Source organism: Pristis pectinata, chromosome 4, assembly GCF_009764475.1.
Source record: "Pristis pectinata isolate sPriPec2 chromosome 4, sPriPec2.1.pri, whole genome shotgun sequence".
Classification (NCBI taxonomy): Eukaryota; Metazoa; Chordata; class Chondrichthyes; order Rhinopristiformes; family Pristidae; genus Pristis; species Pristis pectinata.
In genome coordinates, this window is record NC_067408.1 from 103235351 (window position 1) to 103253656 (window position 18306).

Sequence of the window (18306 nt, forward strand, 5' to 3'; positions counted from 1 at the left end):
TGCAGTAAAATGTATTTACTCTTGTATTAAAATACTCCTGAAATAAACAGAGAATATTTTCTTTCTTAATTGTTTGCTGTACTTGCATATTAACTATCAAAGATTTGTGTTCAAGGAAACCCAGATCCCATTGAACACCAACAACTTTCGGTGTCACACCATTTAAAAACTTCTCTGCTGTTCTTTTTTTCTACAGAGTGATACCTGCCATATCCTTGAACATTCACTTAGCCTATCTAGCATGCTTGCATCCTCCTCACACTGACACCCAGCTTTGTATCAACAAAGTCAGAAATATCACAGCTGGACACTTCATCAAATCATTATTCAAGACTCTGAACAGCTGATGCACAATCCCTGTAACACCCAACAGCCTTCCACCTTAAAATGACCCATATATTTCTACCCTCAAGTTTCTCTCTATTATCTAACACTTAATCCACACCAATATATTAACCCCACCCCATGTGCTGTAATTTTGTTTAATAACCTCTTGTGTGGCACCCTATGGAAGGCCTTTCAAAAGTCTAACTACACAACATTCTCTGGTTTATCCTTGTCTACTCTGCCAGTGACATCCTCAAAAAAATTAAGTTTGTCAAACATGAATTCCCTTTCATAAAGCCATCTTGACTCTGCCCAATTGTATTTTATTTTCTAAGTCTCCTGCACCACTTCCCTAATAATATTCAACCATTTTCCCCACTACTGATAACAGGCTAGCTGGTCATTTTCCCTCTCCTTCCTCTTTTAAGTAGTGGGTTCACATTTACTGCCTTCCAGTCTGAAGGAACCATTCTGGAACCTAAGGGATTTTGGTGGATAACACGATTTAAAGAGGCATTGCCAAAGTTTGGAAACAGAAGCTTGTTTGAGCTTCCGATGTTGAATAAAATCTTACAACAACCACAAATTCTGTCAAGGGTTAAATTCACATTAACTTGGTCGCTTCACCATGAACAAAGCTACTTAATTTAAAAAAAAAGTGAAGCAGCTAAAATCATTTCAACCCAATTGTGCTAAAATAAAGACTCATTTTGCAATTTTTTAGTTTGATTCTTGTAATTTTTGATATTGCTTGTGAGATGCAGGCCTTGCTGATGAGGACAATTGTCATTACACATTTTTAATTGCCTTTGAGAACCTGGTGGTGAGCTACCTTCCAAAAGCACTAATCATTCTGTTGATAGCACTCTGCTGTTGAGTAGGAAACTCCAGAATTTTGAATTCAGCCAGCTCAATCAACGGTGATGCTATTGTGTCACTTATGAGCATTGAAGACCCCACCCAGGGGACATTTGAAGCCTTACTACTTCTTTCAAGTGTTGTTCAGTGTAGAGGTCTGTTAATTCATCAGCTGAGGAAGGATGGTCAAATCTGTAGGACAAGTCCCCAAATTTAGGCACCAGCTCCTCGACATATGTGAGGAAGAATATGCGAGCTGGGAGTACCCTTGCTGCAATTGAATCTGGTGCTGGGTGGTCCGTCTGGTTTCATTCTCGTTGTTTTTCAAATAGTGGTTTTGATATAACTGCACCATTTCAGAAGGCAATTAAGACTCAACCACACTATTGTGGGTCTGGAGTCACATATAGGATTTCCTTCCCCTAAGGTCATTATTGAACCAGATCAGTTTTTAGAACAGTCCAGTAATTTTATAGTCACCATTACTAAGCCTGGCTTTTTCTAAAACGCCAGATTATTTAATTTTTCTGTCCTTAATTCCTCAGTTGTAGTGATTGTATTTGAACTCACACCACTGGATGGTTAATCCAGGTTTCTGGATTTCCAGGCCTCATAGACTCCTTGCTTGCTGCATATTGCAAATGACAGGCTTTTGTTCTCATTATTGTCTTTGGTCTGTCTCCTTCATATCTCCATGTTAGCTTGCGTGAACTCCACTGTTTTTCTTTAATTTTCATATGTTAGACAGATGTAAAGATCTGCAGATCTCTTGTTTCCAGAATGTAAAATATCATTGTTCCAAAAATGAATGCAGACTATCCTCTGGTTTACAGTCTAAATGGCCAGCACTTTAACATTATACAGTCCAGTGCAACAATACCTTTAATTCCTGTGTAAAGCCATATATAGGGTATGTGTGTATAGGTGTGGGAAAGGATACCGAAAATTAGATCAGCACCAATACAGACAGCCTACAACCACTGCTGAGTATGCAACTAATGAAGATAAGTTCAAAGTGACCTTTTCACTTTAATGTGATTTAATGGATTAACTCAGCATGGTTGCCAATAGGTACTTCCTCAGTGGTGAGACTGTGGAGAAGTGCATAGTTAACCAAATGGCTCACCTGCAGGATGGAAGGTGGTAACAGACATGAGCATGGTGTTTTGTCTGGGTCCCGACTGCAGCTGTCCTGAGCTTCAGCAGTAAGGAAGTAACAGCAAGCACAGCTGCTAGAATGCAAATAGTGGCAGAAATAATTCACAAAGTGATCACTAAAAAGTCTGAAACCACCCACTCTAACCTGCACTTCACCTTTGCAGGCCAGTTGTTTCTCATTAATACCACAGCCCAGAATTCACTCCTTTGAGCTTAACATTTGCTTCTACCTTATGTATACATAACTGAAAGCAATAATAACTCTTCCATAGATATGTATTACATTATGATAATATTAGTAAGACTACATGATGCAGGTAAAGAACAATTTTGCTCAACCAGTTCATACTAGCATTTATATTCCAAAAGCTTTCTCCTCTTTTTTTTTCTTGCCTAAGTCTATCAGCATAACCATCTTTTCCCCTCTCCCTCATATGCTAACCTAGCCTCCTCTTAAATGCAATGATATATTATTCACTTCATTTATTCCCTGTGGTATTGAGCCCCACATACTCACCACTCTTCGGGTAAAGAACAAACTCCCTATTGGATTTCTCAGTCACTACCTTATATTGATGGTTTCTAGTTATGCTTTTTCTCCAGAAATGGAAATATTCTCTCCATACCCAGTATGTTAAAACCTTTCACTATGGCTCTATGAAAATTTTAAAGGAAAAGAGACCCATTGTGATCATCTTTTCTGATATGTATTTCCTCACATTTCTGGTAATATCCTTGCAGATTGTCTCTAGATGTCCTCCCCTACCTCTATGTTGTTTTCATAATATGGTGACGAGAATTCTACCCAATACTCTGAGTGTGGTCTAACCAAGGTTTATATAGTTTTGTATCACTAACCTCCTTTTTCAATTTCCATCTCCTTTCACTGTGAATAGCTGCTCTTTGCTCTGACCCTCTGCTTTCTTCTTAAAGCCAAATGGCAATCCATCCTGCTAATCATACATCTACTGTATTACTGTTGTCAGCTCTCTCTATTACCTCTTCAAAAAATTCAATGTTTGGTGAAGCAAAATTTTCCTTTGTGAAATCCATGCCGACTATACACTAGTAAAATTTTTCTTTCTAATTCTTCTATACTTTCCTTTATATTTCCCACCACCACTGCTAAGTTGAATACTCTGTAATCCCTTGAGCACTTACATATGAGTGCTATGTTAGATATCTATCAGTCCTCTGGCACGACAACATTTCTAGTGAATCATTAAATATACATCACCATTCCTCTGTAATTTCTTCCCTAAAAATTCTTTAAAATGCATGGAAGCAATCCATCTGGATCAGGGGATTTATCCTTTTTGAGTTTAATTGATTTATTTCTTATACATGCTTTTTATGTTTTAAATAAAAATCTCATTACTCATCTCATCATCAAATGTCACATCCACTTGGTCTATCTTCCTGATGGAACATAGACCAAACAGGTTAATTCTAGCTGTGAAGGTGACAGTACTTGAAATCCAGGCAATATCTGACCAAGAGTGGCATCAAGGATCCTTAGTAAAAATGAAGTTAACAGGCATCAGGAGGAAATTTCTCCAACAGTTGGAGTTGTATAATGTGCAAAGGAAGATGGTTGTGGATGCTGGAGATCAGAACAAACAGATTATTTTTGCTTCAGGAGGTTATAACTAGCTGGTGCCGCAGAGATTGCCAATTGTTTACAATCTCTACCAATGACCTGGATGAAGGAATCATGTGTGATACCGATGTTCCAAAGCAAGGTCAGGGTTCAAATTGTGAGAAGGATGCAGAAATGTTTCAGAGGGATATAGACAGATGAAATGAACTGGTAGGGATATGGCAGATGGCATATAATGTGGAAAAATAGAAAAGCAAAATACTTCTTAAATGGTAAGATTGAAAGGTATGGGAGATCTGAGTGTCCTTGTATGCAAATCACTGAAAGTTAACTGCTTGCCATATCTGCATGTTAGGAAAGTGATTGATATGTTAACCTTTGCTGCAAGAGGATTTGAGTTCAAGACTAAAGATAGCTTACTGCCCTGGTAGAAATACACCAGGAATATTATGCACATCTTTGTCTCCCTATTTAAGAAAGGATACACCTGTGATTGACGAAGTGCATCTGTGGTTCACAAGGCTGATTCCTGAATGAGCAGGGAATGGAGGGATGTGCATGTTAGATTCAGTAGTGCTTGAGTCCTTGTGTGGTGACTGAAGCTTTCAGTGGCAAGGCATGACTAGAAGCTCTTAATGGTGCAATGATTTTGAGGCATGGCCTTCATGGCACACTTGTATTCTGGGCTCTATATGATTGAGATGTTACTCATTCATTGATAATTTTCTCTCCATTTCATTGCTGTTTTTTTGAGCACATTATGCACACAAGTGAATGGGTTCAAGTTGGATAAAGACTTCCCATGTTTGAAATATTTTAGACAGACAATGTCAATAAAAAGGCTGCAACATAATACCATGGTCCCTAAGGAACGGTCCACAGACCCCTGATGGTCCATCTCAAGGGATTTGTGGAAAAAAAATATTTGGCAGGAGAACTTGGCTGACAGTGATAGGTCTCAAAATATTGCAAAAGCAAAGTGGTAGAATAAGAAATTGCACTGAGAACTTACACAATTTCCAATGTGCTTGAATAATTTCAGTGAACTTATGTTATACCATGCTGTATTGTAGAGGGGGTTAAGACCCGCAGCAAGTTTAAGGGGGAAAGGGATAACAATAATGAACTAGCAGTGGTGCTGAAAGCCCACTTTCTGCTGTCAACAACCTTGGTTATTGGTTAGTTGACAATGAGTCCAGATCTCTATTAATATAGCTACTAGCTCAATGGTACAACACTGAATTCCCTGCCAACGTAAAGCTCACAGTATCTCTTAAATCCATGCATGGAATCTCTGGAATAGGCTAACTCTGACTTTTTAATTGCTAAACTTTAATTGTTTCCTCATCCCTCCACCTGCTGTATTTGGAAATCAGTAAAACTATGTGGCACATATTGCTTCAATTGCTCTTGTTTGAGGAGGTGACTGGGACATTACTGGGTATGACAAAGTCTAAAATGAATTCACAACATTGGTGGGCATCATTGTGATCGCTTACCACTTTTCTATTATTCGCTCTGAAGCAACAAGGAATGTTGTTTTGCACTTTTATGGTGAATTCTTTGGTATTATGCCTGCTGAGGGGTGCAGATAGAATAACAGATTCCCAACACATGGAATCATTCAGCATGGAAACAGGCCTTTCGGCCCAACTGATCCATGCAGACCAAGACACCATCTAAGCTAGTCCAATTTGCATCAAGTTGTGTATCTTAGTTTGCTCAATGAAAGTTGACAGGCTGTTTATTTTTATGCAGGAAGTACCTTTCAATAAAATCAGTATTTTAATTTCTCCAGTTAGGATGCCTGCCAATTAATAGATGGGGACAGTGTTCACTGAGACCTGGAGCCAAACACAACGGCCTGAGTTGCTCATTCCCGTTGGCCTCAGTTTCCTTTGTCTAGGGATACTCAATCAGGCAGCATTCTTTTGCCCACCACATCAAGAAGCCTAGGACTGATGCCTGATAGAACAGGAAAATAATAGATACAAATGCTGGAAGCAGGAGCAAAAGGCAAAACTTGCTGGAAAAAGTGCAGTGGGGTTGTGTCTTTTCAATATTTTGAGCAAAGAAATAAAGTTAATGCAATAAAATTGCAGCCGAGAAACTATCAAGAAACAAACTAGCCTGGCTTAAAACTAAAGAACAGGAAAAGAATTGATTATATCTCAATATCAATTCTCAGTATGTGCATAGGGGTGGAAAATGAAGAGAGATAACAAATAATGCTGTAGATAAAGCAGGAACGTATATGATGCCTTTTGCTGCAACATACTCTTGTGAAAGCAGATTTTTTGCATTTGTTGTGTTGAAATCCAAGTATTGAAGTAGGCTGGATGTGAAACTGGATGTAAGGCTAAAACTTTCTTTACTCCAATCAGATATTCTGGCTTTGAAGTTATTGAAACAACACCAGCTATCTTATGAGGTAAATTGCTCAATATACCACATTTTATTTTGTTTATATCTGCAAGCAATTTTCTTTAGTGTTGGCCAAGTTGTGTACATTGGAAATGATGTTGTCACGTAATCAGTAAGGTCAGAAGTAGAATGTTTGCTGATGATTGCGTAATGTTCAGCACCAATCCAGACTCCTCAGATAATGAAGCGATCCACAAGCAAATGCAGCAAGACCTTGACGATGTCCAGGTCAGGGCTGATAGGTGGCAAGTAACATTTGCACCACAAAAGTAAAAAACAATGACTATATCCAACAAGAGAGAATCCAGTGATCAAACCCTGACATTCAATGGCATTACCATCACTGAATCCCCCACTGTCCATATCCTGGGAGTTAACATTGACCAGAAACTGAACTGGACAAGCCATATACGCAATGTGGCTACAACAGCAGGTCAGAGGCTGGGAATCCTGTGGTGAGTCACTCACTTCCTAATTCCCCAAAGCCTGAACACCATCTGCAAGGCTCAAGTCAGGAGTGCGACGGAATACTCTCCACTCACCTGGACAAGGTCAGCTTCAACAAGCTTAATACCATACAGGACATAGCAGCCTGATTGATAGACAACCCATCCACAACCATTCACTCACTCCATCACTGATGCACAGTAGCAGCAGTTCGTACCATGTACAGATGCACTGCAGCAACTCACCAAGACTCCTTAAACAGCACCTTCCAAACCCACAACGTCTACCAGCTAGAAGCATCTTCCAAACCCACGACCTCTACCACCACCCTCCAAGCCACACACCATCCTGACATGGAAATATATCACCGTTCCTTCACTGTCGCTGGGTCAGTATCACGGAACTCTCTCCCTAACAGCATTGTGAGCATACCCACACCTCAAGGACTGCAGTAGTTCATGAATGCAGCTCACCATCACCTTCTCAAGAGCAATAAGGGATGGGCAATTAAATGCTGGCTCAGCCTGCAAAGCTCACATCACCTGAATGAATATATAAAAAAAGTTTAATATTTCAAAATTATACTTTTGTTTATTAGTTTACCAACAATAGAAATGGAGAATCAAATGTATATAAAATTAATAAGCTAATTAATGATAATTCAATAAACCTATTGCAAACATATTACTATATAGAACATATATAAGGAACATAGGTTAACAGGAAAGATGTATTTGAGGAAATTATTTGACCCATCTGAATATTCCTATCCACAAAGAACATATGAAATAGGATCAGAAATGGACGATTTGGCCTTCAAGCCTGTTCCACCATTCATCGAGACAAAGCTAATCATCTAACTCGATTCTATTTTCCTGCACTCATGCCTCTATCCCTATAATATGCAGGTCTATCAATCTCTTATTTTTGAATGAACTCAGTGACTGAGCTTCCACAGAATTGCAAAGGTTGACTACCCACCATGTGAAGAAATTTCTCCTCGCCTCAGCGGTCTACCATTTATTCTGAGACTGCGTTCCTCTGGTTCTAGACTCCTTAGCCAGGGGAAAATCTTCCCTGCATACAAAAGCTTTAGTTTGTTGCACCTGCACATTGGCTTTCTGTGACATGTGTAGATGGACAACTGAATCCCTTTGAATATCAACATTACCCAAACTCTCATAATTTAAAAAAAAATACCTTGCTTTACTGCGTTGTGCATCAAACCCCATTTTAAATTATTCCAGGGTAATTTTTCTTCCCCTTTACCAACTAGTGAAGTGCAGGAAAAGAAGGAAAAATTGTAGGGCAGTGGGGAGGTAGCCAGAGAATGGGACTGTATTAGGAGCTGACATAAATTCAATGGCTTGAAGTGTCTCCTTCTATGCTGTAACAAAATTAATCCTGCATTAGTCAAAGCCACCAGCTTGAAAATTATCCAAATAGATGATCCTAATCAATCAACATAGGGGAACAAAAAAATTTCCAACTGGTCTCTTGTCGGCAGCATGTTGGGACACTGGAGGAGAATCCAATTTCTTGAATAGTGAGTAGATGCTCCCAGGTATTACTCAATTCTCCCCATCAGGAACAAGTGAGAGTGAAGCACATTCCTTCCCTTGTATCCCCTTTTGCAGCACTCATCCTTCACCTTTATAAGAGAACTATTAAAAAATGTTGGTCAGGTGAGCAGGGAGGGGAGAGGGAAGTGAGATTTATTTATTTTTGTTAGCATTTTTAGGTTGAACTTTCCATGTGGACTATTTCTAGCTCACCAACTGATGAATTCCCATTAAATCCATATATGTATTGTTTCAACAGTTGAAAAACCATTTAAAATAAGCTAGATTAGTGTAAAAATGGGGTGGAATTCATGCTGAGAATATATTAGAGGTAAAACTTCTGTCGTTTTTAAATGTTGCTTCTTGAATAATACTGAAAAAATATAGTTCTTAATATTTTGCCACACCTTAAAATTCAACCCAATCACAAGTATGTCAAATATTTCTTCCCTGATTTAAAATTAAGCTGACATGTTAGGTTTTCATAAATGACTCTTTCTCCAGAAAGCTTAAAGAATTAACCTATATTTCTTGTGGAGAGAGGACTTATTCCTGGATCTAATAATAGGGAATGAAGTGGAGTAGGTAAGAGCAGTAAAAGTAGTTAATATCTAGGCAATTGTGATCATGATATAGGGTCATACAGCACAAAACAGGTCTGTCAGCCCAACGTGTACATGTTGATCATTAAATACCTATCTGCTAATCCCATTTACCAGCAACTTGGTCCATTGCCTTGGTGATTCAAGTGCTCATCTTGAATCAAGATACTTCTTAAATGTTGTGGGAGCATCTGCTTCCATCATCTTCCCAGGCAGTGTGTTCCAGATTCCTGCCATCCTCTGGGTGAAAGAAATTCTTCATCAGAACCCATCTAAATCTCTTACTCCTCACCCTAACCCATGCTCTCTGGCCTTAGTCACCTCTTCTCTGGTGAAAAGTTTCTTACTATCTGCTCTATCTATAGCTCTTATAACTTTGTACACCTCTATCAGGTTCCCACTCAGTGTCCACTGCTCCAAGGAAAACAAACCCAGTCTATCCAGTTTCTCCTCCTAACTGAAAATATAATGAACTTTAAGATGGCTACAGAGTAGGATTCGATGAAAATCAAGGTTAATGATTTGGAAATAAAGCTGATTTTGAAGGGCCAAGAATGGAACTTGGAAAGATAAAATGGGCAACAACCTCGTAGAACAATGGAAAACATGTAAAATGATGTAGAACAGAGAGCAGAAAAAAATATATTCCTCTGAAAGAAAAAACAAAGTAAATACTCATGAGCCACCCTGGATAAATAAGGACATAAGGGAGCAATTGAGGGTGATGAACGAAGCCTGCATCAAGTACATAGACAGTGGAGGAGTTCATGAAAAGAAAGTATATGATGGGATTAAGAGAGAAGTCAGAATTAGAAATGCAAAAGGGAATTATGAAGTTAAATTATCAAGAACAGGACAAAATAGTAAAATATTCTACACATATATCAACAGTAAAAAAAGCGGCTGAGATGGGGTTAGGGCATCAAGAGTTAGAAAGGACAATACCTTGGGTAACAATACAATGATAGCATAAATAGTAAATCATTATCCTAAGTTTTTAAATTCATTTTTGGGGATCCAGGTATGACTGGCAAGGCTAGTGTTTATTGTTGTTGAGAGGGTGAAGGGAAGAAATAGAAACAGGAGTAGGTTATCTGGCCTCTTGCACTTGCTCCATCAACTAATACTGATATCCACATCCCACAAAAGAATAAATTTAAAAAATGATGTGTCTGATGCAGAAACCACATCAGACACACAAATGCAACTTGTACAAGAAAACCAGCCGTCAAATTTCCAGAACAAAACAAAATGACTCAGAAGTGATCATTATCACATTTCATTTGAAGAAAAGTCCATTTTCAATCAGATAGCACTGAAGCAAATAGTACCAAGCATCCAAATTTTTCAAAAGTCGGAAAGAAGACAGTCAAATCTTAGTATCATCATGGTATCCTGATCTTTCCCCTAATGCTAGAATTGTGAAGTGACAAATCATAGTGTCTGTAGCCCCTTGGTATTGCAGTTTATTAAGGCAGATAACAGAAGTAGAGCTACCAACAAAACATCCTTTATTAAGATGTTTTATTAATAACATCCTTTATTAAGAATAGTCAATTACAACAATACTTCAAAAGTAAGATTGTATGATGCAGTCAGTTCTTAAAGGTATATTCACATTCAGCAGCACATACTGTATACTAAAATTGGAATGATACATAGAAAATTAACATGGCCCCTGCACAAGACTGGCACATAAATTCATGAAGCACTCAAAAACACACTGCATGTTGACAAATTTCCCTCAACAAAAGCTGCACCCATTTCTGGCCACACTGAATCATATTCCCAGCACACTGATGGTGAAGGAGATGAAGTATCAGGCAAGTTGTCAGTGAGCATGACCTCCCTTTTCCTATGATTAACTCTAGCATCTGAGGCAAGTTCAAGCTGGTCACAGATGATAATCAGACTACAGACTGACAGTGGATCTGATCGGAAGATAAGTTACACAAAATTATGAGAGGCATAGATAGGGTAGTTTGTAGGAAACTTTTGCCCATGGTCAGCATAGACATGGTGGACCGAAGGGCCTATTTCTGTGCTGTACTCCATAGCAAAAAAGACCTGATGGAGGCACATGAGAAGGTTTTCAGTTTACAGGTAACCCCTGTATTACAGGGCAGTTGCGTTCCTATAAAAAGGGGCATATCATGATTTTCCATAACAAGAAACCACATCATCTGCTCACGCATCAAGAAACACAAGCAGAAAAAATAGTGTTTTTTACTTTTTTCACATAAATTCCATGAGAGCGAATTTTATTCCATATCTTAAATTTTTGGGTAGTGAATTCCATAAGGTTGAATTTATGTAACCCGAACAGCCATAGCGCAGGGGTTGCCTGTATGAGGTTTCCCAGATTATAGGACTGGCAAGATGCATCATAATATCTTTTCCAATCTCATAAATTCCTGTGTGTTCTGAAAAAAGCATAATATGAAAGTCACTGGGATTATGACACTTTCTAATTAAGCAAAACTTAACAGATGGATGGTGGTCAAGCCCAGATGGACATGAGCATGGCTATCACGGGATCATTTTCATTCAATATAAGTCAACTAAGTATAGACACCACATTTAACCGAATTCTTCACCAGAGAAGGGCACTCTCAATAAAAGGATATAGCCATTACTGAGATTCCAATTTGGAAAATGTCAGAATTTTCCATCATTCTTATAGGAATAAATATAACAACAAAGCACGTCCCATTCAAGACATGACTGTTTACAACCTATAAAGGTCTGCATCTTTTTTTATCCATATCACCCCTCTAATGCATCCCTCACGCACACACTATTTCATTGTGGGATTTGTTAAAAAAAGTAAAAAGCAAAAGCACAGGGTATTTTTTCAGCTGGGGAGCCAAACTAAAAGCAAAATAAAGATGCTTTTATCCCCTCATAGACTAAAGTAGCATTTTTGTAGCAAAATATAAATAAATTCAGATCCAGATAAACATACACCTGATCCAAGTGGAGAATTCCAAAAGACCAAATCACTTCCTTTTCACTCCCATTATGTCAACACACATCAGGGATGTGGTGGCCCATTGACAACATCCACCCACACATTGTTGCCCTTTGCAAAGCAACATGGGTTGTTTCCGTAGGCTGATCAACTGGAAATTGGTTGGCATCCTGAAATCCCTCACTGATCTCAAACTGGCTGATAAACAGTGTCCCTGTCATCTGACCTTGCACAGAAGTTGTTTCTATGCCACCACTACAGGCAGTAAACAGGTTTATAATTATTTGAAAGGTCCAATTTATAGAAGTCCAAATGTATACAAAAGCGCTGCATTTTTAATGCTTCCTCTTTAGGAGTTTTTTTTTTAATTAATTTTTTTTTGGAACTTGGATGTCTCCGATAACACTAACATTTATAACCCATACCTTATTGCCCTTGAGATGGTGGTGATGAGCCATCTTCTTGAAGCACTGCAAAGCTTCCAATAAAGTGCTGCTGGGAAGGTAGTTGCAGGATTTAGACCCCGAGGTGACGCAGGACCAGTGATGCCTTTCCAAATCAGGACAGTGTGCTACTTGGAAGGGAACCTGCTGGTGATGGTGTTCCCATGCACCTGCTGTCCATGTTCTTCGGAACAGAGTTCTCAGGTTTGGGAAACGGTCTCTGAGGCAAGTACAGAGGGTATTTGGTATGTGGCACACACTGCAACCACTGAGTGCTAGTGTGAAGGGAATGAATATTTAGGGTGGTCAATGAGGTCTTGGATGGGGTTGAGCCACTTGGGAGTTGTTGCCTCTGCATTCATCCAGGCAAATGGAAGGTACATTTCTGACTTGCCTTGCAGATGATGAGAAGGCCATGGGATATTAGGGAATGAATTATATGATGCAGGATACTCAGTCTTTGACATATTCTTATAGCCATGGTATTTACAGGGTTGGCCTGTTGACTTTCTGGACTTCCCTTGGGACTCAGTGATGGTAACACCATTGAATGTGAAGAATAGTTAGATGCTCTTTTGTTGGAGATGGTCATTACCTGGCACTTTTGTGGCATTGAAATGTCTTGCCACTTATCTGCCCATGCTTGAATATTGTCTGGGTCTTGCTGAGGGCACAGGGAGCTTCACTTGCTTCAGAATTACAATAGAATTAAACATTGTTCGATTGTCAACAAACATCCCCAATTCTGACCTCATGATGGAAGGAAGATCACAGATGAAGTAATAGAAAATAGTTGGCCCTAGGGTACTGTCCTGAGGAACTGCTGCAGTGATGTCCTGGGGCTGGGATAATTGACTTTCACAACCAATCGACCAACTTCCTTTGTGGAAAGTACGAAAGTGTTTTCTCTTCGATGCCCATTGACTTCAGCGTCTCCTTGAAGTCATGAAGCCATGCTAAGTCAGATGCTGTCTTGATGTCAAGGACAGACTTTCCACACCTCTGGAATTTATCCCTTTGATCCACGTTTGGACCAGGGCTGTAATGAAGTCTGGAGCTGAGCAGACCTGGCGAAACCCAAACTGGGCAGGTAGTGCATAGGTTACCGGTAAGTATCATTTGACAGGACTGTTCATGATAGATTCCATCACTTTGCTGATCATTGACAGTAGACTGACTAAGCTGTAAATAGCCAGATTGGATTTGTCCTGCTTTTTGTGAACAGGACATACCTGGCCAGTTTTCCTGTTGTCAGACAGAGGCCAGTGTTGTAATTGGAACAATTTGACTCAAGGCTCAACTCGATCTGGAGCACACATCTTCAACTCCACAGCTCAGATATTGTCTCGCATTACAGCCTTTGTACATCTGATGGTCTCAGCCATTTCTCAATATCACGTGGAGTGACTTGACTTAGTTGGAGACTGGCTTCTGTGATGGTGAGGTTCTAAGGAAGAAGCATCTTTTCGGCACTTCTGGCTTAAGATGGTTGCAAAAATTTCAGCCTTGTTTCCACATTCACATGCTGGGCCCTGCCATTATTGAGGATGGGAATATTCTTGGAGTCTCTTCCTCCCATTAGTTTAACTATCCACCCCCTTGATGAGGTAGGATTGTTGGGCTTCGGCCTAACCTGTTGCTCATGAAATTGCTGAGCTCCACCTATTGCATGCTGTTGTGGCACACATGTAGTCCTGTGTTGCAGTTTCACCAAGTTAATGCCACAGTTTTCATTGTGTCTGATGTTGTGTGCAGCATTCCCTTCTGGATTCTTCACCAAACTGGAAGTGATCCCTTGGCTGAACAGTAATGGCAGAGCGAGGGAAAAGCCAGGCCAGATCACAGATTGTTGTGTTGTGCATTTCCACTGCTCCTGATGATCCACTGTTACTCATAGATGCCCAATTTCGAGCTGCCAGATCTAAGCGTGAGAACTCAAGGAGCAGGAATAGGCCTCCTGCCCCCTCAATCCAGCCCCACCATTCCATGTGATCGTGGCTAATCTATGCTGGCCTCTACTCCTCTTCTATGCCTGATCCCCATAGCACTCAATTCCTGGATTTTTCAAAAATTTATCTACCTCCTGCTTAAATATTTCTAATGATCCAGCCTCCACAACCATGTGGGATAGAGAATTCTGCTCTGAATCTATCCAGTTTAGCACAATTGTAGTGCCACAAAACAACATGGAAAGTCTCAATGCAAAGACAAGGCTCTGTCTCCACAAGGACTGAACAATGGTCTCTTTTGCAGCTACCAAAGGTACACTGGAACAGATTTATCTCCTGTGTTGGTTCACTCAACACCTACCTCAGGCTTGGTCTGGCAGCTGTGTCCTTTAGGGCTCAGCCAGCTTGATCAGTACTGGTGCAACCAAGCTACACATTGATGGACATAGAAGTCCCCCACCCAGAGTAATTTCTGTGGCCTTGTTACTTTCAGAACTTCTTCTAAGTGTCGGTCAACATGGAAGAGCGTTGATTTATCAGCTGAGAATGGTAATTAGAAGGAGATTTGCTTACCTAGATTTGACCTGATGCCACAAGACTTCATGGGGTTTGGAGTCAATGTTGAAGACTCCCAGAGCCACTCCCACCTGCATCCATTGTCCCATCATTGGACAGGACATACTCAGGGAGGCATCTGCCACATTGTTTGTAGAGTCTTGTTATCCAAACCAAAAACAATATAGCAAAGAATGCTTTGCACAGACAAGAACGATAGCAAAATTATCCTGTGAGAAAATATGTGATGAGGCTTGCGTGGCACATAAGCACCGACATAGGGTTGGGCTGTTTCCATCTTATGAGTTCTAACTAATTCACTGCAAACCTTTATAATTTTGTGTGTCAAGGAACAAGGCACATTATAGCCATGACAAGGTAAAGACTATTGCTACAATGTTATGTTTTCAGGACAAAGAAGTTTAGATAAGATAGGATGGATGATCATGGTGCAAGGTAGAAATAATATTGATGCCTTAGAACCAAAACTTAGGGAGATGGAGATGACAATTAATACAGTTAACTATGAGTCACTGCACAAGGTAAGTTGAGGAATGAAAGGAAGAAAGAGGAACTGGGGAATGGAAAAGGAATGGATGTCCCCATTTTGTTGGATTGGGAATTATAACAGGTTGATTGATTATTAGGTTTCACTAGCCAAAGAGACAAACAGCAATGATGCTGTTATATTTTTACCAATAATTAATCTGCAACTGATTACCAAGTAATTAATTTAGTACTTTACATATATATTTATAAATGATTTGGCTTTTGTTCAGAGACAACAAATGTGATTAAATAGATCAAGGTACTAATATTACAAATTAATCTCTCTATAAGTAGACCATCAAATCCATTAAAGGAAGAATTGCAACTAAAAAGCACTTTATCACATCTCAAAGTGCATCATGTACAATTAATTACTTTGAAATGCGGTGTGTAAGGATTCACAAACAGCAATGAGATGCAAAACCAATTAATCTCGTTTAAATGGCTTTGTTATAGATGGAAGTTGGCTGGGATTTGTAAATGTAGCTCATGCATGAGGAATCTGATTGAATTTTATGAAGAGGTGCCTCAAGTAGTGACAGGGTATTATTCTGTGTATCTTATTCACATGGGTGTCCTGAAGATATTTGATAATTTATCTTATGAGAGACTGTTAGCTAATTACTGACCTAGTTAGGAAACCAGCTGAGCAGAAGAATAGTAAGGATTATTGGGAGATATTCCATTGACTGGTGGCATCCCTTAATGGTCTGGCTTCCTGGCCATGCTATCCCCTATTTTTACAAGCAACTTAATTGATGGTATAGAAAGCTACATATTCAAAGACAGGGGTCATGAAATTCTGCTTGGATCAAAGCAGTCAATTATAATGGGATATTAATAGATTAGGCAATTACACAAAACTCTAGCAAATGGATTTCAGAGAATGCGAACGTGACTTCACCGATTTGAACTTAAATTGGATAAAACAGATTATCTGCTAAATGGTGAAATGCTAAAAGTGTAGATGTCAAGTGAGATATAAGGCTCCATGTAGAAAAATCATAAAAATGTCATGGACAGGTACAGAAAATAATCAAATGGCCAATGGAGTGATTGACTTTGCATCAAGAGAACTGGAGTACAAAGGCATTTTACGACTATACAAAGAGCTGGTTAGACTATAGCTGGAATATTGTGAGCAAGTTTAGCCGGCACACTTAGGAAGGATGTATTGGCTTTGGAGGGAATACTGGGGTCTGAAGTCAAGGGTTACATTACAAGGAAAGATTATACAAACTTGTATTTTCCTAGAATTTAGAAGTTTAAGAGTGATTTGATTGACATTTTCAAGATAAGGTAGATAAAGAAAAAAAACTCTTTCCACTGGTGGGAGAGCCTAGAACAGTGTGCTGTGGCTTTTGGACTCAGATTCAGATTAGGTTACTGTCATATACCACAGGATGCAATGAAATTCCTTGCTCGTGTGAAGCTCACAGAGTAAACAGTATAAATAATAATAAATACAACAATAAATACAGTGACGAGCACAAAACAACAGAAAGGTGCAAAGTACAACAGGATGTTACAAATATATTAATGCAATTAGAAATGCAAAAAGAAATGCTAAAGTGTCAATAACAGAATAACTGAAAGGTAGAATTATGAGATTGAGAAATGGCAGCATCATCCAGAAGGGAGACCCAGGCCTTTAAGAGTGGTTAGGAAAGATTTAGCACAAAAAGCATTAAAGTTTTGAATTCTGATCCACAAGAGCAATTAGGTCATTAGGTGATTAATGTTAAATTTGGGTTTGATAATATATTTATAATTAAAGATGTTAAGAGATGTATAGAGTCAGGGCGTAAATCAACCAGGATGTCATTTAGCCCATTGAGAGTGATTCTACACTCTCCATGGGCTAAGTGGCCTTTTTTAATGTTGTGATGTTGATTCAGGCATATAATCAAGGATAATCTGTCTTTAATAGGTCAGATATTATTAGATCAAATTGGTAAAGAGCAAGAAATAAAATATAATAAATTGAGAAGCAGTGATTGGTTGAATTGCCAATATACTTGCACCTTAAAAGGATTGGATCTGTCTTGATTTGAGCTATCCTATGACATGAAGGATGCCTTGCTTCCACCACAGTTCTGTGGGTACTGAGACGCCTGACTCTGCCACAAGTGGGACAGCTGATGATTGGGAATATTAGCAATTGAATGTTTCACCTGCTGGGAGGCATCATTAATGGATATGGGGCTACTGCAGGAGAGTAGCACTGAGGTAAAAGATCTTATTGAACGTTGAACGATCAGTGTCACTGGGAAAGGGGGGAGAGCATCGCAGGGAATGAGGGCTATGGGAACTGGCCTGAGGAGGGATTGAGGCTTGGGGTAGATCAGCCATGATCATATTGAATGACAAAGCTTGAGGGGCCAGGTGCCCTACTCCTGCTCCTATTTTCTTCTTGTGTTCTCCTGGCCATAAGCATTTACCTTAAACTGTTGTCCCTTCCTGGATCAGCTGCTGGAATCAGAGCAAGCTTATATTCACTCATATGTAAGTCTCAGCCATCACACCCAAATATCTTTTCAAACCTTGTAGTTGGCCTGATTTATGTTTGTTCAATGTTAAGAAGGTGGGTATGGAATGGTTTGGGCTTGGGTTCCTCGGTTCTCTCATTCCAGCCACTTATCTATCTCCCGCCAACCAGGGATGTTAAATCCAAGGGTCCTGCCTTTGTGTCAGTAGCACAGCTGCAGGCTGCCTTTTGCCCACTTAATCTGTTGAGGAAATGAGAAACTCTATGGTGTTATTTAAGGAGAACCGGGGATATCCTGACATCACTCTTCTGTTAATGAAAGTCACCAAAAACAGCTAATTTTGTCACTCAGTTCACTGCCATTCACAAGGCT

The 18306-nt window shown here is 39.5% G+C and overlaps 1 protein-coding gene and 1 pseudogene across 2 annotated transcripts in view; both read left to right on the plus strand.

Moving 5' to 3' along the window:
- Nucleotides 1-18306, plus strand: part of runx1 (RUNX family transcription factor 1) — a 181316-nt gene that overhangs the window by 54081 nt on the left and 108929 nt on the right. The window lies entirely within an intron of this gene.
- On the plus strand, nucleotides 10601-10701 carry LOC127570097 (uncharacterized; annotated as a pseudogene).